Source organism: Abramis brama, assembly GCF_963993115.1.
Source record: "Abramis brama genome assembly, chromosome: 24".
NCBI classification, from domain to species: domain Eukaryota; kingdom Metazoa; phylum Chordata; class Actinopteri; order Cypriniformes; family Leuciscidae; genus Abramis; species Abramis brama.
Window position 1 is genome coordinate 26,163,420 of NC_139986.1, and position 25,287 is coordinate 26,188,706.

Consider the following 25,287-nt stretch of genomic DNA (forward strand, 5'->3'; position numbering starts at 1 on the left):
TGCGCTTGCGTTCAGATGAAGCTTTATTGAATGAACAGCAATGGCAGCACATTGACAGACTGCTTCAGTATTGAGCTGTAAATCACGTGACGCTCAGATACGCTGGTCTTCACTGGAGAAACATCAGCACTCGGAGCTCTTGAGGAACGAGGCCTCGTGAGCAGCTCCGGCATGTGTTCCTCTGCAGACGAAGCGCTCTGCGGCTTCCCAGCGTGCTTTGCTGAGGCTCAGGACGCTGCTGCGACTGTAGAGACCGTCCCGCTCGCTCTCTGCGCTGGTCTGAACCCCCTCGGTGACCTCTGACCCGTCCAGCGTCCAGCTCACCGTCGCCCCCTGTGGAGAGTAAGAGCTGAGCAGGCAGAGCAGAGCGGAGGAGTCTCCAGAGATCAGCAGAGAAGAGGGAGACAGCAGAGACACGGAGGGAGACACGGAGGGACCCGCTGAACACACACACACACACACACACACACACACATTCATGAATGATCGTTTGTTTTTAAATATACAAGTTACATTTTAAATGATCCCTAGAATGAGTTTGAAAAACATTGTCCAAGTAAATTGATGGTTATATTGTGATGTCATTATAAGATCTAGAAAACTAATTTAAATGATCATTTCAATATTAATTGTATTTTGAAAATATTCTGCTATTCAGAAACTCACAATCATAAACATTAGCAAATTTGATCGTTTAAATAGTTTAAAAGATTAATTTTCAAAATGCTCTTCAACTGAGTTTCTTTTTGTCTGATGAAAATTATAAAAAATTATATTAATTTTGTCCACATTATACAACTTTTGTTTCATGCGTTTAAAAAAGCCCTTAATAGTTACATTTGCCAAGAATTATAGACAAAATTATATATGAAGAAATTATTGAATAGATTTTAAAGTATCTTCAGTCAGTACATGAAATGTAAAACTAAATGTTATGAAAACTAAATGTTAGCAATAATAAGATTTTAAATATTCATGTAAAATGAAATATGACATTTAAAATGGCTATACAAATGATGAAATTTAATAAAAAATGAAATAAATAAAAAAACACTAATTTGATTGATTACAGAACATTTTAATCTCAATCTAATTTTGAACAACATTGTCCACATGAAAATTGATTAATATATTGTGATTTCTTCATAAGATTTTGAAATCAATTTTAAATAATAATTTCAATATTAATTTGTAAAAATATTCATACATTTTGATACAAAAAATCAAGTTTCAATATATATTTCAAATTCTACTGTTAAGACCAACTAACAAAATATCTCTTTGATGACGCTTACACAAATTTTTTATTATTAAACTTTGGATGCATTTAAAAACCCTTAATTGTTAAATTTACTATTAATTATAGACAGAATTATTTATACCAAGAAATAATTGAATATATCATAAAATACTGCAATCCATAGGCTACATTAAAATACAATCAAATGTTACCAATAATAATTAAATTATTAATGTAAAATTAAAAATAACATTTAAAAACAATATGAAATATAAACTTAAGTAAATAATAAAATAGTTAAATGATAAATTGCTTTTCAAAAACATATTTTTATAATAAATTAATGATCTTGTTGACAAATAAGATTTTTTTAAGGTTCATTCATGGCATTTTAAGATCATCACAAATAATTATCTTACTGAAATAATCTAAAAATAAAATTTTCTTATTAGAGAATTGAAAAGACTTACTGATCGTCAGTTTAGTTCCTCCACCGAAAGTCCACCACAGTGTTTCATTCTAGTAAAAGAGTCGTACAAAAACCTCCGTCACACTCAAATGAACACACACTCCAGCAGAGAAAGACACACACACACACACACACACACACTGATATGAGACTCAACAGCAGATCTTCTCAACATCAGGATTATTGAACGTCTCATCGTCTCTAAATGTCTCTTAATGCATGAAAACTATTAAATCTAAATAAATAATATAATCAGAAAGACTCTGTATGATCTTTACACATCTTAACTGTGAGTCTCTAAATGATCATGTGTTTCTCAAAGCATTTTAATAAGTTTGGATGACCTGTGACCTCTGGAATGACCTTTGCCCTCTCATGGAGTTCACAGTGAAATACTTGTTTCTTTTAGTGATGAAACTGTCATTTGATTCATCAGAAAGTCTGAACTCTGAACCAGAGACTCGTGCAGAATAAAGAAGAAATGATTTCTAAACTCCTACAGAAGTGAAAACACACTCCACTGGATCATGAGAATAAAACACATTAAAGGCCACAAAACTGGATCAGTTTCTTCTACATGTGTTCATTTTCATGTGTGTTTTCCTCCAGCTGGTTTTTGCTCAGAGAGTCACTTTGCATCGGCACGTGTTTCAGCTCTCCGAGTGTTTATAGCCTTCAGACTCACACACTTTATAACACACTGCTGTTTACCACGGTACAAACCCAACAAACACCATGAATCTCTTCAGCAGCTTCATCTGGATTCTGACCGCTTTTATTCCAGGTAACAGAAGTCAAAGCTCGTCATTTCTGAGTCTTTAATGTTCATGTCATTTGATGAAACTCATATAATGTTGTTGTCAACAGCGTCCAGAGGAATCACTGTGACTCAGCCTGAAGTTGTGAATGTTCCTGAAGGACAAAACGCCACTATAGACTGTAAAACTGATACTGGGATATATGACTGGGGTTTAGCTTGGTATCAGCAGAAACACGGAGAAGCTCCTAAACTCATCATTTATGATGTAAATGATCTCTATGATGAGAGTCTCAGTCGATTCAGTGGGAATGGAGAATATGAAGGAACAGATTTCACTCTGACCATCAGTGGAGTCCAGACTGAAGATGCTGGACATTATTACTGTCAGAGTTATCATAGTGGTGATGTGTTCACACAGTGATAAAGAGTCGTACAAAAACCTCCGTCAGTCAGAGTCACAGTGACTGAACTGAAACTGCAGCTGCTCAAACACACACACACACACTCAACAGTGAGGATATTTTCATTGGTATTACATGAAATAGAAAGCATTCATTTCAGTTTTTCACATGCTACTGTAAATATTTAAATTAATTTATAAGACTCTTTATCTTATTAAATGTGTCTAACACTAAAGGTTCATGATTTGTCCGCATGTTCGTGTTTCATCATGAATCTGCAGGAGTGTTCATGCTCCACTGACTGAAGTTTACTTATAAAATGTGAGTTAAAGCCCTGATCTAATGAAAGACCTGAAACAAAAATGACACGAAGACGAACTCAAAGATACAAATATATTTTATTTAATGACTGAGTTTTAATAAAATCACACACACACACACACACACACACACACACACACAGTCTAGAATGAAAGGCATAAAGCGGCGCAGAAGAGCGACTGAAGCTGATGTGGAGTTAAAGGCCATTTCCTTTATATCTGGTTTTCTCCAGTTTAAGTGTTAGAGAGTTAGTGTATTTTTATTGTACTTTTCTTTATTTTTGTAGCTTAGTTAGTTTCTCCCTAATAGTCCGAGGGTTTGTGTGTGTTGTTTTGGCCTTGCTCCCTCTTGAAGTCTTGAAATCCTCCACATTTGTAGAATAAAACTAGTTTTTGACATTGAGTTGTTTTCGGCCGTTGTTAAAGCTGGTGTTGAACTGAAGCTCGCTGTCTCCACACATCACTCCATCTATTATAACTTTATACTTCATTTCTACAAATATAAACCTTTTTACTCCTGAAGTATCAGACAGAGCTGATCATTAAGAGAAATACTATTAAGACCATAACCATCTTTACAGTGTTACTGACTAACATTCAATGTCACGAATTACACTCAAGAAGAAACTGAACAAACTGAGAGTGCGTCTTTTCTACAGTCAAACTAAACATTATTCAGACACCAGATATATCATTTTGCATATTTTTTTAATAGTGTGTGCAATAATACTAGAGTTCATTTATGTAAGTGAGGATAGCAAAATAAAGTAAACTGTGACATATTATACCCAATAATTCTTCATAAAGTGATTACCAGTAAATTTTATAAAAAAAATTGGGACCAAAAATGATTCAGACACTTTGACCTGAGCATGTTTTGCTCAAAGTTATCTGACATTATCAAGATGAATTTGTTCTGACACAGTTTAATATTTGTCATATTTTATTACCATTTTCTAAACTATAGCGGATAAACTGATAATGTGAGAAATGTTGAAGGTGTCTGAATACTGTATATAGTTTTATAAAGTATATCATCATCAGTTTGGTGCCGCTGCTGAAAGTGAACCAGTGAAATAAACTAATAGATCAGTTTGAATAGATATAGAATAGATTTTGTTGGGACTGATAACATGTGCTTTGACTCTGTCTGATATATGGACTATGACTGGATTATACTTGTAAATAAACTGCATTTGGATCCTCACTCTCTGAATGCTGTGTTTCCACCGTCAAATCATTACAACAGAAACTCACTGACTTCCCCTGCTTTATGAAGCTCATCATCACTGAATTACTGACTGAATTTATTAAAGTGAACATGTTTATATCATGTGTGACTCTCAATCAAACTCAGTTATTCAGTGACTGACAGAGACTCGTGTGTGTGATGATCCTCATGTCTGTTCATAAACTGCAGGAACACACATGGATTTGGTCTAAAATTTGGGGATTAACAGCAACGTTTCAATTCAACTAAAGTAAAAATATTCTCACAGCAGATATTCAGATTAATATACTGAAGTTGGTCTTATAGACGTATTCAGAACTGAATTGAATTATATAATTTTTAACATTTTGGCTATTGCAGAAGATCAAATATTATAAAAAAATATATTTTTTACTCTGTTCTCACTTCAGTGATTGTGTTTTGTGTCTGTTAATGAGTGTCTGTCTTCAGGGAAATGATGTGGAGTGTGTTTGCATATTGATCAGATCTTCAGTGTGTGAGAGTGTTTATAGTGCTGTGAGTTTAACACTTCATCACTGACACACACAACAATCTTCATCAACATGACCTTCATCATCATCTTCATCTGGACTCTCACAGCGTTTGCTCAAGGTTTGTGGAGCACAAGTTTGATATGAATTCATTTCTTCAAGTATATTGTCAAAGTTTTGAGTGTATTTTCTTCTTGTTGTGTTTCAGAGTGTAGAGGACAGATCACCGTCACTCAGAGTCCCTCAATAACAGCAGAACAACAAGGAGGAACTGTGAATATCAAATGTAAAACCAGCAGAGATGTGCACAGATGGGATGATGGGGATGAAGATTTACACTGGTATTTACAGAAACCTGGAGAAGCTCCTAAACTCCTGATTTATTATGTAAAAAAACTCGAGTCAGGAACTCCATCTAGATTCAGTGGCAGTGGATCTAACAGTGATTTCACTCTGACCATCAGTGGAGTCCAGACTGAAGATGCTGGACATTATTACTGTATGAGTTTACATTGCAGAACAGATTCTGATAATAATTGTGAGGGTGATGTTACATTCACACAGTGATAAAGAGTCGTACAAAAACCTCCGTCAGTCAGAGTCACAGTGACTGAACTGAAACTGCAGCTGCTCAAAGGAGGATCTGAAATAACATCATCACACTTGCATCTGAAATAAAACCATCTAAATTAAACTCTTTATTAGATTATAGAGGTCAGAAATAAAAGCATACGTTGAGAGAAACAACTAGACAAAGTCCACCAGTGTCTCTGCCCTTACAGAACAAAAATATATGGGAATATACTGTAAAATATAATGCGATATATTACATAATACATTTCCATATATGGGAAACTAGTGCTTATATTTTTCAATATACTGCAATATATGCACTGACCATGGCTATATATTATCAAATATAAAATATTATTAATTATTGTGTACATATATTGCACATACATGTTCCCATATGTATGTTCACACACACACACACACACACACACACACACACACACACACACACACACATATATATATATATACAGTATATACACACACACACACACAAATTCACGGATGAGTTACAACAGATTTCTAGTTCAGTATTACTGAATATAAAATTACATACATTATGGTACATACATATTTTTCAATATATGAAAAGCGGCAAGTCCTTATGTATTATTCAATAATATATTAACACAATATTATTCTGTATATTTTCAATATACTGTTAAACCATTTAATATATTGATCAGTCATATATGGGAAATATATTTTCTTTTCATAAGGGTGAGTCTCAGTGGTATTTGTTTTAAATTTCCTCATATTCATACTGAATAAAAATATGGTGGAAACTGACCGACTGACTGATCTCAGCACAGCTTTGAGATTTTGTGCTCGTAAGGTGATGATACACAGGGCAACTTTTTGAGCAATGTTGCTGTCAACGGGCAACCAGATGAGACACAGGGCCCACGACCGATCTAAATTATCCAGATATATATTTATTGCCCATTTTCAATGGGAAAGTGCCCAAGCAACAATCACTCGGCAAGATTGCCCAGCAACATTGCTCAAAAAGTTGCCCTGTGTATCATCACCTTTATAGATCAGTGATATGACTGAGATCTATATCAGCCGATCGATCGCCATATTGGATCTGTCAAACACAGTCAAGAGCAAGTTAACTCTCGACTGCATCTGAAGCCTTTTAATAAAGTTTCATGAGAACTATGAATATAAGAGTTCTCATGAAACTATTATAGCCAGCGCTGCCAGCGCTGCTCTTAGACCTCGACTCTCATCCTGATGATCCAGCAGTTCATCCGCTCAAAGAAGAGGATCACTGACAGATAATGAAGATAATCACTGACCTCTACTGGCTCATTCCCTTCATAACAACCTTATTCACATGTATGAAGATCTATATCTGCAGTAGACATTAGCTGGCAGCATTTAGTTGATCATTAATAAGATAATTCTGCATATGGATATTGCTTATTGAGTTCTACATATAAACACAAAGCAGCGCATTCTCACCTCTGAAAGGTTTTCCTCAGTGGGTTTTACAGCAATATGCTGCAAACTGGTATTTCTTACCATATTATTTTAACACGCTGAAGACCTTTCTCAAACACAACACATGTCCCTGTTTCATTTCTGGAAGCCGGGCTAAATGAGCAAGCACTGTTACCGCTTTCAGATATCAAATACAGACATTAAAGAAAATGGAAAAAAACATTTCAGTGATCACACTGGTAACTTCTATAACAAAGTAAAATCTCCAGAGAAGTCATTCAACTCATTTGATATTTAAAAGGAAAAATATTGATTAATACCTTGATTATAATCACTCAGTACATATACATTGAAGCAGTAGTGGATTCCAATACACCCCCTTCACACTCACACACACACACACACTCAAAACTGGCTTATGACTGAAAACTGCCACCATGTTTTTGAGCTTTTTCAAGCAGCTTTATCTTTCCCTCGAAGTTTATCAAGATAATAATAAAGATATTACTCATCATAACTGTTCTATCAAAACTACTGACTCTATCACTCATCTCAATGCATTGTTAATGATTAAAGCAATTTTAATACATTCTGATGACCTATGACCTCTGGAATGACCTTTGCCCTGTAATGAAGTTCACAGTGACATACTAGTGTAGCAACTCTGTCATCTGAATTATCAGAAAGCCTGAAGCTTCAGACACATGAATAAATGTTTATGACTCGTAACATGGAAAAATCTCCTAAACACTGTTATGATTTATGAGCATCATGTGTTGGAATCCTCACACAGATTTACATAGAGATGATTTGCATCACAGCACATCGTGTGCGTGTGTGTGTGTGTGTGTGTGTGTGTGTGTGCTTCAGGAGGATTTATAACTCTGAGTTGGAACACTGAGAATCTAAACCATCAGCAACCATGAGCTTCATCATCTTCATCTTCATCTGGATGTTCTCCAGCTGTTTCACAGGTGAGGAAATATGAAGTTAAACTGCACTATTTTAACTGATTAACAGTGCTTGAAATATTATCCAAATATGTAATTCTGAATGTTTATTTATTCTTCTTGATGTAGAATCAGTCGCTGAACCGACAGTCACTCAGACGCCTGCAGTGAAATCTGTTCAACTAAGAGACACATTTACTATATCCTGTAAAACCAGTCCTGAAGTCTATCAGGGTTGGGGTAATCAGCCTCTATCCTGGTACTTACAGAAACCTGGAGAAGCTCCTAAACTCCTGATTTATGCAGCAAACACCCTCCAGTCAGGAACTCCATCTAGATTCAGTGGCAGTGGATCTAACAGTGATTTCACTCTGACCATCAGTGGAGTCCAGACTGAAGATGCTGGACATTATTACTGTCAGAGTTTCCATGTCATCAACAGTAAATATGTGTTCACACAGTGATAAAGAGTCGTACAAAAACCTCCGTCAGTCAGAGTCACAGTGACTGAACTGAAACTGCAGCTGCTCAAACACTTTCACACACACACACACACACACTCAACAGAAACATAAAAATGAACTTAATATACATTTTTTTGCACTGAAGATAATAAGAAATTATTTTGATCATATTTTTTCAGATAATTGTTGGTTTATCTATTCTCATATGGTTGTTCATGTATTTTTATAAAGCATGATTATTTGTCCTTCCTAATCATACACTCATACTGTAAAGTGAATCATAAAGATGTTGTTTCTTGACTAGTTTATTAATAATCATCCATAAAGCCGCTGTTTAGATCATCATGTTCAAGAGTCACAGATGAACTGATTCAGAGCAAAATGAGCAGTGAAAGAGAGAAACCGTATTTAACATGATCAGACGCTCCACCGTCCCACAATCAGTCTGTCTGTGACCATTCACTGTTTTCTGGACGCATTAATTATGAATCCAGCGATGCGTCTGAGTCTCACATGAGCAGAAGACAGATCTCTCACAGCAACACTTCAGTCTCGAGTCAAACACACTTCAAACATTCATAAAGATGTTATTGCTCAACACTGAAATAAAGCGCTTCATTGTGTGGAAACTTCACTGTTATTTTTACAAGATAAAATACTGCAGTTTTACTGAAATCAGTGATTATGGGCGATCAGAGACATTTAAGGGGTTTTAGGATCCCAGCTGGCATTCGACTGACCTTAAACGTTTAAATGTGGTTGAAATAATGTCAGTTTATGGAAAAACATTAATTCAACGTCAAAACAATGTTAAACACCAAATGGTTGAAATGGTGTTGTTAACTCACTGTGGATTCAACATAGAAATATAAATAAAATTTGAGTTGTACGTCAAATCAACATTATTTTTACAACCATGACTTTTAAACATTTTGTTGAAATATATCAGTAGAAAAATAACGTTGTTCCAACATCCAAACAATGCTGATCAATTAACTGTTGAAAAAGTGTTGATGCATGAATAATGATACAACGTTGAAAGATCAACTCTGAATTAAACGTTTGTTAAGTAACATTAATTCAACGTCAAAACAACGTTGAACACTAAATGGTTGAAGTGGTGTTGTTAACTCACTACGGATTCAACATAGAAATAAAAATTTTTTTTTTAGTTGTACTTCAAATCAACATTATTTTTTTTACAACCATGACTTTTAAACATTTTGTTGAAATATATCAATAGAAAAATAACGTTGTTCCAACATCCAAACAATGCTGATCAATTAACTGTTGAAAAAGTGTTGATACATGAATAATGATACAACGTTGAAAGATCAACTCTGAATTAAACGTTTGTTGAGTCGTGATAAAAGCGCTTTCTAACGTTACATCTTTTATTTTTCTTTTTTTTTATTGCATAACACATTTGTTACAATTTGCCGAAAAAAGAAATTGATCTTGTAATACATCATTTAGATACAATTCATGTTTTCATAAGGAATAAAAAATAAAAATAAATACACATCAGCCAAAAGAGAATTGAGACGCTTTCTACATCTCCTGGCGTACTTTGAGAGCAACTCCAGTCTGATTGATCATTTTGGAATATCGTTCAACACAAGAGCTTGATTGGAGGACGGCGGTTGTCCATCACACAACTGTGATTCTATTGGCTCTGACGGTTCCAGACAACACCCGATTGCTCATGCGCGAAGTGGGTCTGTGTTGTCATCGTCAGGCAGATTCTGACCTGGACGGGTTCGGAATGAATTTGGTGGTAACATCTCAAACGGTAAGCAAAGTTTTTGAAGTCACATTTTATAACTAGAAAATTCCTAAATAAATGTTGTGTGTGCCTGACTCTGTCACATATGGGCGTCGTGACGTCATACTTGGCGTGGCGGCCATGTTGATGGCCTCGCGAATGTAAACATACAGCAAGTCGAACGAGGAGAAACAGAGTAGGGAGAAGAAAAGAAAGAAAAAAGATGCTAGAATCCCGAAAAGGATGTGGAATTTACCGGGATACGTTAAATGGGGAAACCAGGGACCAGTATGTGGACAAATTTTCCTGTAAAATATCCCGTATTTTAATACCTTACTCTCATAACATTAATGTTAGCCCTTCCATCGGACCTGTCAGTCTCTGCACTGTTGTCCTGTTTCTACCCCCTTGCCCTTTCAGCGAAACAGATGTTTTCAAAGCATCGTTTTGCTTACTTGAAGTCAACCTTAGCGTGATATTGGCCTTTTTAAGATAACAGCGTGGTTGTTGTGAGAGCACGATTTCATGCCAATCTGTAAGCAAAGTCACGTTAGACCTAGCTTCACAACTCGCATAGTTAATGCTGCAGTTTTGTAGTACGAATTTTTGCTGTCAGCAGAGGGATAGCAACAGAAAGATGAATGTTGAAATTTTCATTTTTCGGGATATTTTATAGGAAAATACTATACGGGAAGACAGCGGGAAAAGAGCTCTGCTGGAACAAGTTATGAAGTGAAGCCGGCAAACACTAAAGAAGAGCTTGAAGCTTTAGAGAATCACTTGGAGGACAAGAATGAGGGAGTAGAACTGGTAAGTTTTAAATAATTAATCTTGTAAAGTGCTGGCAAAGTTTCATTATGACAATTGGCTTGTTCACTTTGGTGACCACTACAAACTCCTCGTCCTCATCATGTGCCTGCTTTGTGGAGGTCTGACTCTGACCACATTTTCTGGTTATAATTTTAATTTCTTGTTTCTTGTTCTTTTCCGAGTAAACAACTGAAGATGTTGGGAGGCGTTGATGCTGCAGACCATGTGAAGAAGTCAATGGCTGCGTAAGTAACTTTATGTTCCTTTTTTGCATTAGTTTACAGTGATGTTCCCTGTCATATACTGTCATGCACTCCCCCCACACACCCACTTACTCACTCTCTGCTACATTTTCATAATGAACTTGATTGCAATATAATATTCTAATATAAATCTGTTTAACCATGGCAGAACTATGACAAATAAAATGATGGCCATAATGAGCCTCAGAGGAAGAAGTGGGAAGGTTGCCTTCATGAAGACCCGTCTCTACAAGATAATCTGTGGTGAGTTTGCTTTAACATAGTAGTTTTGTAACAGTGTTTTAAATAATTGAATATAGTAAGCAGAATAATAATTCATAAGAAATGAAGAAATCATTTTAGTTGGAGAACTCTACAGAGCATGGTCTAATATTATATACAGTACTCCATTCTGGGCTCTAGACTAACTTCTCTACCGGCAGCACTGGTTACTACCAACTGCCTTTTGTTGCTTGCCCAAGCACATGATTATCAATGACCTTGCACATTGATCAATACTAATTTATATACTTGAAACATTGGCAATTCCACAAAAGTTGATATTTGCAAAATATTTTAATTTGAGAGGTTAACGTTTGCTAATACTGATCTGTTTCCCCCCCCCCCCCTCATCAGACGCTGTCTTGAGCTCATTTGATACAACTACAACAAAAGCAGACGAATACATGGCCAAATACTTGAAATATGCACCAGAGAGGATAGGTGGCGGTGGCAGAAAGAAGTAACAAGAAGGGAAGATTTAACCAGCCGTGTTCAATGTTGCCCAATGTTTGGGCCGTTTTTCTAAAGGTTAAAGTTCGACACGTGTAAAATGATGTTGTGTGAAATGTTGGCACACTTGCAGCCATGCAATAAAGCATGTTTCTTACGTCAGTGAAATGTCTTTATTAATCTTCTTCCTGGTCTTGCTTTGACCAATTGGCTTCTTCCTAGCTGACTGTTCAACGTTGATTAGATTGACGTTGTAATGACATTGCTATTTCAACGTTGATTAGATTTGCAAAATCTAAACTAAAATCAATATTGATTCAACGTTGGCGAATTCACCTATGTTGAGAAACGTGACATTGGAATGACATTGCTATTTCAACGTTGATTAGATTTGCAAAATCTAAACTAAAATCAATATTGATTCAACGTTGGCGAATTCACCTATGTTGAGAAACGTGACGTTGGAATGACATTGCTATTTCAACGTTGATTAGATTGACGTTGGAATGACGTTTCTATTTCAACGTTGATTATATTGACGTTGGAATGACATTGCTATTTCAACGTTGATTAGATTGACGTTGGAATGACGTTTCTATTTCAACGTTGATTATATTGACGTTGGAATGACGTTGCTATTTCAACGTTGATTAGATTGACGTTGGAATGACGTTTCTATTTCAACGTTGATTATATTGACGTTGGAATGACGTTGCTATTTCAACGTTGATTAGATTGACGTTGGAATGACATTGCTATTTCAACGTTGATTAGATTGACGTTGGAATGACATTGCTATTTCAACGTTGATTAGATTGACGTTGGAATGACGTTTCTATTTCAACGTTGATTATATTGACGTTGGAATGACGTTTCTATTTCAACGTTGATTATATTGACGTTGGAATGACGTTGCTATTTCAACGTTGATTAGATTGACGTTGGAATGACATTGCTATTTCAACGTTGATTAGATTGACGTTGGAATGACATTGCTATTTCAACGTTGATTAGATTGACGTTGGAATGACGTTTCTATTTCAACGTTGATTATATTGACGTTGGAATGACGTTTCTATTTCAACGTTGATTATATTGACGTTGGAATGATGTTTCTATTTCAACGTTGATTATATTGACGTTGGAATGACGTTGCTATTTCAACGTTGATTAGATTTGCAAAATCTAAACAAAATCCAACGGTTATCCAACACTGACACCTGACGTTGATTCAACGCTGACTCTACGTTAAAATGCCAGCTGGGATATATGATTTTATTTTATTTGAATATGAGACTTTGAATGTATCAGCTATAATTTTAATGTGGATAGTTTACTGAAATTATGAAATATGGAATATCTTTCCTAGGTATTTTATAGGCGCATTGCACTCTGTGAATTAGTTTGTGAATTTCAGTATCAAAATATATCAAAGTGAATTAGAAAGAAATCTTTCTTGAAAATAATCGAAAACCTATGAATCGTGAATTGAATCAGATCAACATCTACATTTACTCCTCTAGTCCAGTCACACGTGATCTACCAGTGAAGAGTCTCATTACGTTATATAAGTCATACAAGTCATATAATCTACCACTCAAACTTCATAACGGTCTCATCCCTCCATCAGCAGAAGTGAAACTGCTCCAGTTCAAAGCGTTGAACCAGTAAAAGAGTGAAACTGTGAGTTTGAGGTGAAAATCTCATTTGCATTGTCAGGTTTAGTGATTGTGATGGTCATTTTAATGACCAAAAACATATTTTCAGGAGGAACAGTAAAAAATGTTATCAAGATTATTTTTTGCCGAACAATCATTGTATTGTAGATACATTTGACTTGCATAATCTAAAGTAGCTATTTCTCCAGTTTAAGTTGATGCTTTACACTCATGCTAACTTCAAACCCACATGCTAAAACAGTTAGCTATGTTACGGCTGTTTGCGGTGAGGATAGATTTAACATTTCATTTAAAATATTACAACCAAACCCTGAAGATGATTCCAGTTATCAATCACATTCCCTGTTAAGACAAAATCATGTGACTTTTTTGTTGCGCATTGAGGGATTTATGAATATGTTTCCATCATAGTTTATATGCATGTCTTCTTATCGGATAAAAACATTATCACCTCAATTGAGCACATACGATTTTTTCTGCACATTTTTAGAATTGATGTTCATCTCTACATTTCCATCCGACGTTTTTTTTATGTGATAGTCAATCCCAAAATTCACATAAAATAGGAGGATGGCAACATAGCTAGTGACTGAACTGTTGTGTGACAGGAATTGAGAACACACACACGATCACACACACAAACACAGTTGTTTTTGTGCTAAATTTGAAGTCCTTAAAAAATACAATAAATCTTTTGTTACTTAAAATTGTTGACTTTATTCAAAACTGATTATTCTTTGTTCTTCAAAAACATTCTTGCACACATTTAGATTGTGTGAATCTTATTTCAGCAAATTATCTCTCATTGTTCCGTCGATCCTCAGCCTGAGTTACAACAGGACAGGGTTATGTCTCAACAACGACCTCTTTGTGTTTGACAATAACTCACATAATCTGTGATTGTGTTGTACATGTCCAAGTGAGTTATATTTCTAGCAGACAAATGTGGAAACCATGTCTCAAATTTTGAGAGACATAGAACAAACTGAGTTACCGATGCTCAAACAACAGGTGTTTTTTTTTTTGAGGTGTTCAATGATGTTGCACAAACATAATTTCATTTCATACATTCAGGTAAATGATGTGGAGTGTGTTTGCATATTGATCAGATCTTCAGTGTGTGAGAGTGTTTATAGTGCTGTGAGTTTAACACTTCATCACTGACACACACAGCAATCTTCATCAACATGACCTTCATCATCATCTTCATCTGGACTCTCACAGCGTTTGCTCAAGGTTTGTGGAGCACAAGTTTGATATTAATTCATTTCTTCAAGTATATTGTCAAAGTTTTGAGTGTATTTTCTTCTTGTTGTGTTTCAGAGTGTAGAGGACAGATCACCGTCACTCAGAGTCCCTCAATAACAGCAGAACAACCAGGAGGAACTGTGAATATCAAATGTAAAACCAGCAGAGATGTGTACAGATGAAGTGATGGGAATGAATGTTTTTCCTGGTACTTACAGAAACCTGGAGAAGCTCCTAAACTCCTGATTTATTGGATCAATCGCCGTCAGTCAGGAACTCCATCTAGATTCAGTGGCAGTGGATCTAACAGTGATTTCACTCTGACCATCAGTGGAGTCCAGACTGAAGATGCTGGACATTATTACTGTCAGAGTTATCACAGGATCAACAGTATAGGTGTGTTCACACAGTGATAAAGAGTCGTACAAAAACCTCCGTCAGTCAGAGTCACAGTGACTGAACTGAAACTGCAGCTGCTCAAAGGAGGATCTGAAATAACATCGTCACACTTGCATCTGAAATAAAACCATCTAAATTAATCTGACACTCTTAATAATTATAGAGTTCAGAAAGAGATTTGTGACACATTTGAGATCTGAGTGATTTCAGTTTGCTCTAGTTGCCGCCTTTTATTAATAATAGATCCTAATTTTCATAATACTCGGATATTTCATTTGAGTATCCCATCCTAACATGTAATTTGTTTACTATGCACTGTATTCTGCAGACAGTAATAGTTTTATATTAGCTTGCTGTTTTATTTATAACCTTGATCAACAGTTCAGTTTAGACACGCCTCTCCCTCCTCTGCACCAATCAGACGCCTATAATAAGAAAGAGATAGATAAGAATTTTTATTTGTGCTTTTAACTGAATTTTTATTGAAAACTTATTCACAAAACTATGAGATGGTTATTGTAGGTATTTGAAGATTACTGTAATTCAGTGAATAAATGGAGCGATACTCAGAGCTGGAGTCGAGTCTCGTGACAGAAGCAGATCCTCCATCATCACACACAGATGTGTTTAACCTGCAGCTTTAGTGCTGGATTTTACAGAGACTCTTTCTGCAAGTTTCATCGTTACGCGACAAGAGAGTGATTTGAGTCTAGAGCTGCTCCTTCATATTCAGCTACTCTTTAGTCGACCAGAAGAAGCTTAGTCAACTAAAAAGTTTATTCGTCTGTTAGTCACAGAAAAAAAATAAACTTGTTGCGAAGTCACTCAGTCTGTGACGGACAGATCGTTACCGGCGGTTCTCTGTAGTTTGCCGGTGCGCTGTGACAAGCTTTATGTGTGCGCTTGAGCGCTGATTAGCTGATTTATTATATAAATTAAAGGCTTATTATTATGATTTATATGGCTTATTAATATACATGTGCGATTATTCGACTAATTGCTTAAATGAACACCTACTATGTCAATGGCTGCGTCACAATTGACCCTTCGCAGGGAGTTTGATTGACAGGCGATCAGACCAATCATAATCCGCCATCCGCCATTTTGTCCGACAAAGCAGTCAGGAGAGTTAGTAGATTAACATTGGAGGATTTAAACTTGAGAAACGAAGTGTACTGACGTCTTTCCGCTGTTAAAACAACATTCCTTCTGATGTTCATTCGTGTTTATTTGATGCTATAAATGAACTAGAAGGAAGAGATGATCGGATCACGAACAGCTTTAACTCTACAGCGATCTGTCAGACACATTAAAGAGACACAAAACGGTATTTATTGTTTAAATGTCTTTAAAAATGACTAAATTTGAAAGGTGAGACTTTGTTTCATATCAAAAGTACCCTGGTCTGTCATGTCTCTGTGTGTTGTCAGTTTCTCTGCTCCGCGATGTGTGTTTCACTGCGTGAGAACATGTGTGGCGTGAGAGCGGCGTCGCTTATTGGACAACAGTAACTAAAGGGGAAAGGCGAACGGTCAATTCAGAGTCTGGATCCTTCGAAGGCCGTGAAGGTCGGACTGAGTATTAAATGGGAAATGTGAGTGTTGTTTCATGGGAAATGAAGACGCATTTGAAGGAGGCTTTGAATTGAGACAATCGGCCTTCGAAGGATGAAGTCTTTGAATCTGGATGCAGTGAATCAGTCAATGGCTGTGCTGAAATCACATACTCTCTTGAGTAGATACTTATTTTGAATTAGTAATTACTTCACGGCTGCTAAAAAAGTACTACATTTGCCATGTTGTCATTATCATGTGATCTACCAGCGTCAGCTGCATCTCTTCACTGTCATTCACAGATCCTCTCCTGTGGCCTCATGGGATAGTAAAGCGTCCATCATATCACACTTCAGAATCTCTCCAAAAGTAGTCGGACATCCGAGTACTTTTTGCTTTTATGAGTATTGTCAATTCGTACATCCTTCATTTGTCACATACTGTTTTTTGCCTACTATATAGAAGGGAAGATGTGATTTCGGATGCAGCCATTAACTTTATCATCCGACTTAAAACACTGATTCATTCAGGAACTATTGTGAAAGTGACATATGAAGGCCAAGTGTGGAAACCCAAACTCAGAGTTTGTCCTCTGCATTAAACCTCTCTGACTCTCTCTAACTATTAGGCCTCGATTGTGTTTCTCAGAGTCGCACTGGTTTGTTTTACTGTGGTTTCGTTTGGAAATATTTCAGTCAGCCGTAACTTTCAGTTAGTAAATAACTGGCCATATACATGACTAAAATGTAAAGTATTTAATAATAGAGTCTTGTTCATTAAACTGTTGTATCAAAGCAATATCACAGAAAATATTGCTTTATATGAATAAAGGATCATATTAACGTGAACTCGTGAAATGTTTTGTGAAGTCTCAATGAAACTGCACATTAAACTTAAATCTGTGACTCCTGAAGCGTTTGCATAGAGTGTGTTTTACATGAGCGACACACGCTTCAGTGCTCTGCATGTGTTTATAACTCTGTCAAACATCAAACATGATCAACAACTGTTTTTCACTAGAACTGAACCTTCAACCTACAAAAATGACTTTCATTACCATATTGATCTGGACGCTGGCAGTGTTATGTCGAGGTTTGTGTCAGTCAAGATTACAAACGTTATTCACTCGTTATCTTTATGTGTGTTGTGAAGAAATAAGGTTGTAAAAGTGTGTGTGATTTCTAATCTTTCTCTCTTGTCAGAATCTGTTGGGCAGGAGACAGTGACTCAAACTCCCTCAGAGCGGCTCTATGAAACTGGACAATCAGTCGCTGTAACCTGTAAAACCAGCAGTGATCCAGTCGACTGGTGTAGCAACAAACGGTGTCTGAGCTGGTATTTACAGAAACCTGGAGAAGCTCCTAAACTCCTGATTTATGCAACAAACCTCCTCCAGTCAGGAACTCCATCTAGATTCAGTGGCAGTGGATCTAACAGTGATTTCATTCTGACCATCAGTGGAGTCCAGACTGAAGATGCTGGACATTATTACTGTAAGAGTACACACAGGGGTAGTGTGTTCACACAGTGATAAAGAGTTGTACAAAAACCTCCGTCAGTCAGAGTCACAGTGACTGAACTGAAACTGCAGCTGCTCAAACACTTTAAACACTCTTACACTAAGAAAAGCAATATGATCTTATAATAAACAATCTAGGGGTGTCCCCGACTATGGATTTTCATAGTCGAATCAGAATCGTCATGTCTTGCTTATAGTCGACTAATAGTCGAATCATGTGTATGGGGGCGGGGCTTTAACATTTCAAAGCCGCGATGTACAGAAAATCACACAAAGATATAGAAGAAAATGTATAAAAACATTTTGGATCGATAAAACTAAGAAATAACATAAATAACTCCAGAAAGGCCACAGACAGGATTTGCATTTCACATACAAATCAAATTAAATCGGCTAAATTAGACCTAGGCTACCTGTGCGAGCAGGCTCTATACACCACAACATCGATAAACCGAAAAAATAAACAATTAATTTATTAAATTAAATTAGAACAGAATATACCTTTCTAATAAACAAAAATACAAAACGAAATAAATCAGAATCAAGTCACAAGATGAGCAAATGTGTGCAAAATGCCTAAAGTGCAGGGGAACATATTCAAAACACAAGCCACAAATAGTTAGATTAGATAACCCTGACAGATCAATAAATAAAATAAAAATAAAGAAATTATTAAAATAACGATAGTAGCCTAGGCTAGCCAGAATTTTCAACTTTGTCTTTTTAACTGCAGAAACAACAATAAATGCTAAACTGGAGTGGCAGTCTTTTTAGCTAAAAATGTTCACACTCACAGCATCCAAAAATCAAATTAGAACCGTCTGAAAAGTTTTGAAATCACTTGTACCCTACCTGATCGAGAGAACAAATCCAATCTTTCACTCTGTCTGTGTCCGTTGGAGTCTTTTCAAATTGTGCGCGCGGATAAAATACATTCTAACGTGAAACCCAGTCTATGCGTGAAACATGTTAACGTTGGCCGGCAGAAGTGCGATCATGGTTTTCCTGATGCTAAATCCAGCCTTGGAGAATATCCTTTCTGACGGTGTACATCCACACTTTATATTTTCTTATCCCAGACATTGTTATTTTAAAGATTTAAATCCTTGCCGCCAAGACGCTCCTCTGTCGGTTACGGATTGAAAGTGAAACTTAAATCTGTCACGCGGACGCGGGGTGTTTGGATTTATTCACGCACGTTAAAAAATATTTATTAAAAGCTTATTTCTTTGCACATTTTTATATACAGCATTATCATAATAGGCTGAATATTAACGTATTGACAGAAAACCGGTAGTTCTATATGAAATCAGACATTGAGCGCCCTCATATTGCAAGTGGCATGATCCTCGTTTCATAACACCTCTGCGAAGATTCGACCATGAGATCGGTAGTCGAATCAGGCTCCTCCAATCGAAGCATCGAATCTTCGACTATTTGGGGTCACCCCTAAAACAATCATATTATTATATTATAATAATATAAAAGTTTGAGCTTCGTCAGTCTATGACAGTTTGGATCATGATTTTTCATAAGTCATTTTTCTCCTGTATTTTTGTTTTTCTGCATTTATGATTTATCCTCATTCTTCTTTCTAAACTGAATCACTGCATCATAAAGATGTTCTGCTTGATCAGTTTAATAAGTCTATTGATTTTTTAAGTTCATCCTTCTTATTAACAGCATCACAAAACATTCTCAATTTCAGAGCAGATGCAAATTTATATAATTTTAATTAATATCTTTACATAGAATTTTAAAATTAATTTAGAAATTAAAGACGAGATTACCAAACAGGTGTAGTCCACCATCAAAAAAAATAAAATAATAATTTCCTATTTATTTTATATTTATTGTGTAATTTAACAGTGCTATATATAACAGCTTTTTCAAACATTGGATCAATATCAGAATTTCATACTGATGTTTTTTTATGTGAAATTTAACACATCTATGTATAGTGGACATTTATTTATAGTTAATTTTTTATATTAAAGATTAAAGTTTGTTTATATGTGAATATAGTGTGGGTTGTGATGAGCCAACATGTAATTCATAAAGATGAAATCTTATTAACAAACTGACTAATGAATCCAGAAGCACAGGAGAAACTGTTCCAGGTCAGAGCGTTTCAGTTGTAAATCTCATTTGCATTGTCAGGTTTAGTGATTGTGATGGTCTCAGAATAGAGCAGCTCGTCTCCAGTGACCATGTTCAAACCCCAAGAGCTTCATTTCACATTTACTGCTGAATGCAGCTGTTCTCAACTATTACAATTAGGGGTGTAACGAGACCCTTATGTCACGATCCTGAACTCACAATACCATATTATTGCCATACTCCATCAGAATGGTTAATTTGGTTTAACATTGTGTGTGTAAATGAATAGGCTTGGACTTGGTGCTGATAACCCAATGCAGGACAATAGAGACGCCAGAATAACAATATTCATGATTCTGAAGCTGAAAATACTGAATTATTTCAGTCGAATATGCTTGATGTCTCTGACTAGATATATCTAAAATAATGTTGGCCACTTTTTACTGGTAACATCAGACATTTGGCATTATCAGGACCCACAAATATTCCCCCATTGCATTATTATACATTATATTTAACATTATATACAGTAGTTTAATGTAGTAGAGACACGAAAACCCTGTAAACTTGAATATTTTAACACAGTAATTTTCATTTTGGGTGAATAATACGATACATATTGTCACTATCCACTGTAATTATTGTTCCACCCCTAATTACAATCAATCAAAAGCCGCTGAAACTTTAGTGCAGGACTTTGAAGGAACGACACACTGATCAATGATGCAGTCCAACACAAATGTGCGCTTGCGTTCAGATGAAGCTTTATTGAATGAACAGCAATGGCAGCACATTGACAGACTGCTTCAGTATTGAGCTGTAAATCACGTGACGCTCAGATACGCTGGTCTTCACTGGAGAAACATCAGCACTCGGAGCTCTTGAGGAACCAGGCCTCGTGAGCAGCTCCGGCATGTGTTCCTCTGCAGACGAAGCGCTCTGCGGCTTCCCAGCGTGCTTTGCTGAGGCTCAGGACGCTGCTGCGACTGTAGAGACCGTCCCGCTCGCTCTCTGCGCTGGTCTGAACCCCCTCGGTGACCTCTGACCCGTCCAGCGTCCAGCTCACCGTCGCCCCCTGTGGAGAGTAAGAGCTGAGCAGGCAGAGCAGAGCGGAGGAGTCTCCAGAGATCAGCAGAGAAGAGGGAGACAGCAGAGACACGGAGGGAGACACGGAGGGACCCGCTGAACACACACACACACACACACACACATTCATGAATGATCATTTGATTTTAAATATACAAGTTACATTTTAAATGATCCACAGAATGAGTTTGAAAAACATTGTCCAAGTAAATTGATGGTTATATTGTGATGTCGTTATAAGATCTAGAAAACGAATTAATTTCAATATTAATTTTATTTTAAAAATATTCTGCTATTCAGAAACTCACAATCATAAACATCAGCAAATTTGATAGTTTAAATGATTAATTTTCAAAATGATCTTCAACTGAGTTTCTTTCTGTCTGATGAAAATTATAAAAAAAAAAAAATGTATGTTGTTCACATTATACAACTTTTGTTTCATGCATTTAAAAAAGCCCTTAATAGTTACAAAATTATATATGAAGAAATTATTGAATAGATTTTAAAGTATCTGCAGTCAATACATAAAAGGAACTAAATGTTAGCAATAATAAGATGTTAAATTATTAATGTAAAATTAAAAATTACATTTAAAAATATGAATATGAATTATAAAATCTAAATAAATGAGTAAATATATGAAAAAATATTGAATTTTCTCTGAATTGTTACAGAACATTTTAATCTCAATCCAATTTTTAAAAACATTGTCCACATAAATTGATTAATACATTTATTCATATGATTTAGAATAAAGTTTTACAAAAGAATTTTTAAAAATATTAATCTATTTTGATACTCAGAATCAATTGTAATTTTCAGCCCATTTTCAATTATGATTTTTTTTTTAATTCTTCTGTTAAGACCCAATCATAATCATCCGCAAACTTAATAGTTTAAATGATTGATTTTTAAAATGCTCTTTAACTAAATTTCTCTTTGTCTGATGGTAAAACAGTAAAAAGCACAATCATTTCATCTTTACTGTAGTTTCACCTCACTGCTTTCATTCATAGACACTATCCTGAGTTTAGTTTCAAAACATTCTCCATTTAATCACTATTACTAAATATTGTACATTGTAAAAAAGTATCATCATTTAAACGGTAAAAGACTGTAAAAACGCTTGTAAACGGTTTTTTGCTTTACTGTATACACTGAAAACTGTTATAGATTTAACTAACTAGATTTAACTAAGTTAAATATAACTTAACACAATATATTATTTGTGTTTTGAGAATAATCACCATTCAATAGACTTCCTCGTAAACAGAAATATAAGTAAACTTCGTCTAAATTTAGTTTATCAACTAAATTTCTTTTTGCCTGATGATGACACTAATGAAATTTATTTTGTCTATATCATCCAACTTTTGCGTCAAATTAAATATATTTAGAAATAATTGAAAACATTGCAATTAATTAAAATACAATGAAATGTTAGCACACATTATGTGTGAAATTACTAATGTAAAACATTATGAATGTGAACTATGGACTGAAATGTAATAAACATAGAATCACCAAATATGACATTCATAATATAGCAGACAATATTACATTTAAATGCATGAATGTGTGCAATCAATCAGTAAAATAGACTAAAACGTGACAATAAATAAGAGCTGAAGTAAAGTAAAGCAAATAAAGCATTTCAATAATGTATTTTTGTAATAAATTAAGAATATTGTTGCCAAATGCTGTTAAATAACCTTAAACCTCCTTCTAAACACACACACACACACACACACGTTTTTATTAGATAATTTAAGAAAGACTTACAGCTTCTGATCACCAGTTCAGTTCCTCCACCGAAAGTCCACCACAGTGTTTCATTCTAGTGAAAGAGTCGTACAAAAACCTCCATCACACTCAAACGAGCACACACACACACACACACACACACACACACACACACACACACACACACACACACACACACACACACACACACACAAACACACACACACTTATATGACACTCAACAGCAGATCTTCTCAGCATCAAACATGACTGATCGAAAAAGAGACACAAAACACATGTGATATAAACTCTGCTAATTCTATTGACCTGCTTTATAATGAAATCTTCAGCCAGATTTAGATGGTCATTCTCTATTGGATGACCTTTGACCTGTTATACAGTATCATGGATGATATAAATCTGCAGCTCAGGTATTAAATTCTCTCAGCATCAAAGTCTGAATGAAACTGATCATTAAAACAGTGTTTAGAGCGAGAAGATCGACCCAAAATAACATGAAGTAAATCATGAGTTTCTGTTTCTGAAAATGATCCACAGAAGTTTATTAGCAAAGACACTAAAAGACAAAACAGTGTTTCTTCTGTCTTCAGGGAAATGATGTGGAGTGTGTTTGCATATTGATCAGATCTTCAGTGTGTGAGAGTGTTTATAGTGCTGTGAGTTTAACACTTCATCACTGACACACACAACAATCTTCATCAACATGACCTTCATCATCATCTGGACACTGTTATACTGCTTTATACTACAAGGTGAACAGTTTATATTCTAAATAAATCATGTAAATAATATGATTTTAACACAGCTTTAAATTGACTAATAAATGAATAAACTTTATAGACTGATAAATGAATTGTTTTTCAGGCTGTAGATCTCAGATCACAGTGACTCAGACTCCTGTGAAACCTGCCAAACCAGGAGAAACTGTAGAGATGAGCTGTAAACTCAGTACTGATGATACACCCTGCAGCCCGAGACCCTGTGTGTCCTGGTACTTACAGAAACCTGGAGAAGCTCCTAAACTCCTGATTTATTGGACCGACACCCTAGAGTCAGGAACTCCATCTAGATTCAGTGGCAGTGGATCTAACAGAGATTTCACTCTGACCATCAGTGGAGTCCAGACTGAAGATGCTGGACATTATTACTGTCAGAGTTTCAATGAAATCAACAGCGACTATGTGTTCACACAGTGATAAAGAGTCGTACAAAAACCTCCGTCAGTCAGAGTCACAGTGACTGAACTGAAACTGCAGCTGCTCACACACACACACACACACACACACACACACACACACACACACACACACACACACACACACACACACACACACACACACACACACACACACAGGTGAAGGGTGAAGAACGGTGAAGAAACAACCCAATATGAGCTTCATCAGTTTTTCACCTTTTTGATTGTGATTTTTCAGAAATCATATTTGCCTCCTGTTTCCTATTACATCCTTCATGTAGAAATTCAGTCCCTTTTGATTTTCACTTCAGTGGATATTTTTCAATCCTTCACCATTTAAAAAAAATAAATATATATATATTTTCTGCACTTATGATTTCATATATTCTTCTTTCTAAACTGAATCACCAGCATCTTAAATCTGTGCTTGATCAGTTTAATCAGTTATTTAGTCCCCATAGATCTGAACACACTTAATTAACGTAAGATTATATCTAACCAGAGGCCACGACCATTACCATAGAACTAAGCTGACCAACTTAACTACTTCTAATGGTAACTTTGTATAATTATGCCGTGGTTTCACACGTACACTTATAATGCTCACCCTGTTTAGATTAGTCTATACATTGACTATGATGTGTTAGTCGGATCTCTGAATCTTCAGTCGGCGAGCTCCTCTGCTCCTCCTCGGCTGATGCCAGTCCGTTACTAACCTGAGCGTAGAGTTGTGCTGTTATGGACTTAATGTAATCTACTAGAGTTAATAATTTCAGAGTTAATCCGAATAAATCCAAATAACAATGAATTATTAGTCAGGTAAATGTGTCATGCCAATTACATA

The 25,287-nt window shown here is 35.7% G+C and overlaps 3 long non-coding RNA genes and 3 gene segments (V, D, J or C); 4 read left to right on the plus strand and 2 right to left on the minus strand.

The window, feature by feature from the left end:
* LOC311075617 lies at nt 1-5,280 on the minus strand. 2 transcript variants are annotated; one of them, XR_014604535.1, is made up of 3 exons: nt 5,262-5,280; nt 1,711-1,809; nt 1-440 (listed from the first exon to the last, which is right to left on the minus strand). It is a non-coding gene; the product is annotated as an uncharacterized lncRNA (long non-coding RNA). The 2 variants fall into 2 exon arrangements; XR_014604536.1 differs by lacking the exon at nt 5,262-5,280 and having other exon boundaries at nt 1,711-1,854.
* On the plus strand, nt 2,293-3,109 carry LOC311075616 (immunoglobulin kappa variable 1D-13-like). The segment is given in 2 exons: nt 2,293-2,493; nt 2,577-3,109.
* Nucleotides 5,281-7,812: 2,532 nt separating the features above from the next.
* On the plus strand, nt 7,813-9,239 carry LOC311075189 (Ig kappa chain V region K29-213-like). The segment is given in 2 exons: nt 7,813-7,908; nt 8,014-9,239.
* A 765-nt stretch (nt 9,240-10,004) lies between these two features.
* On the plus strand, nt 10,005-12,059 carry LOC311075190. 3 transcript variants are annotated; one of them, XR_014604433.1, is made up of 5 exons: nt 10,005-10,140; nt 10,790-10,923; nt 11,106-11,168; nt 11,335-11,429; nt 11,802-12,059. It is a non-coding gene; the product is annotated as an uncharacterized lncRNA (long non-coding RNA). The 3 variants fall into 3 exon arrangements; XR_014604434.1 differs by lacking the exon at nt 10,005-10,140 and adding an exon at nt 10,255-10,421; XR_014604435.1 differs by lacking the exon at nt 10,005-10,140 and adding an exon at nt 10,260-10,401.
* Nucleotides 12,060-21,137: 9,078 nt separating this feature from the next.
* LOC311075618 lies at nt 21,138-23,695 on the minus strand. Of its 2 annotated transcripts, XR_014604537.1 has the most exons (3): nt 23,555-23,695; nt 23,270-23,321; nt 21,138-21,577 (listed from the first exon to the last, which is right to left on the minus strand). It is a non-coding gene; the product is annotated as an uncharacterized lncRNA (long non-coding RNA). The 2 variants fall into 2 exon arrangements; XR_014604538.1 differs by lacking the exon at nt 23,555-23,695 and having other exon boundaries at nt 23,270-23,397.
* A 241-nt stretch (nt 23,696-23,936) lies between these two features.
* On the plus strand, nt 23,937-25,034 carry LOC311075615 (immunoglobulin kappa variable 1D-13-like). The segment is given in 2 exons: nt 23,937-24,000; nt 24,113-25,034.
* The last annotated feature ends 253 nt before the right edge of the window (nt 25,035-25,287 follow it).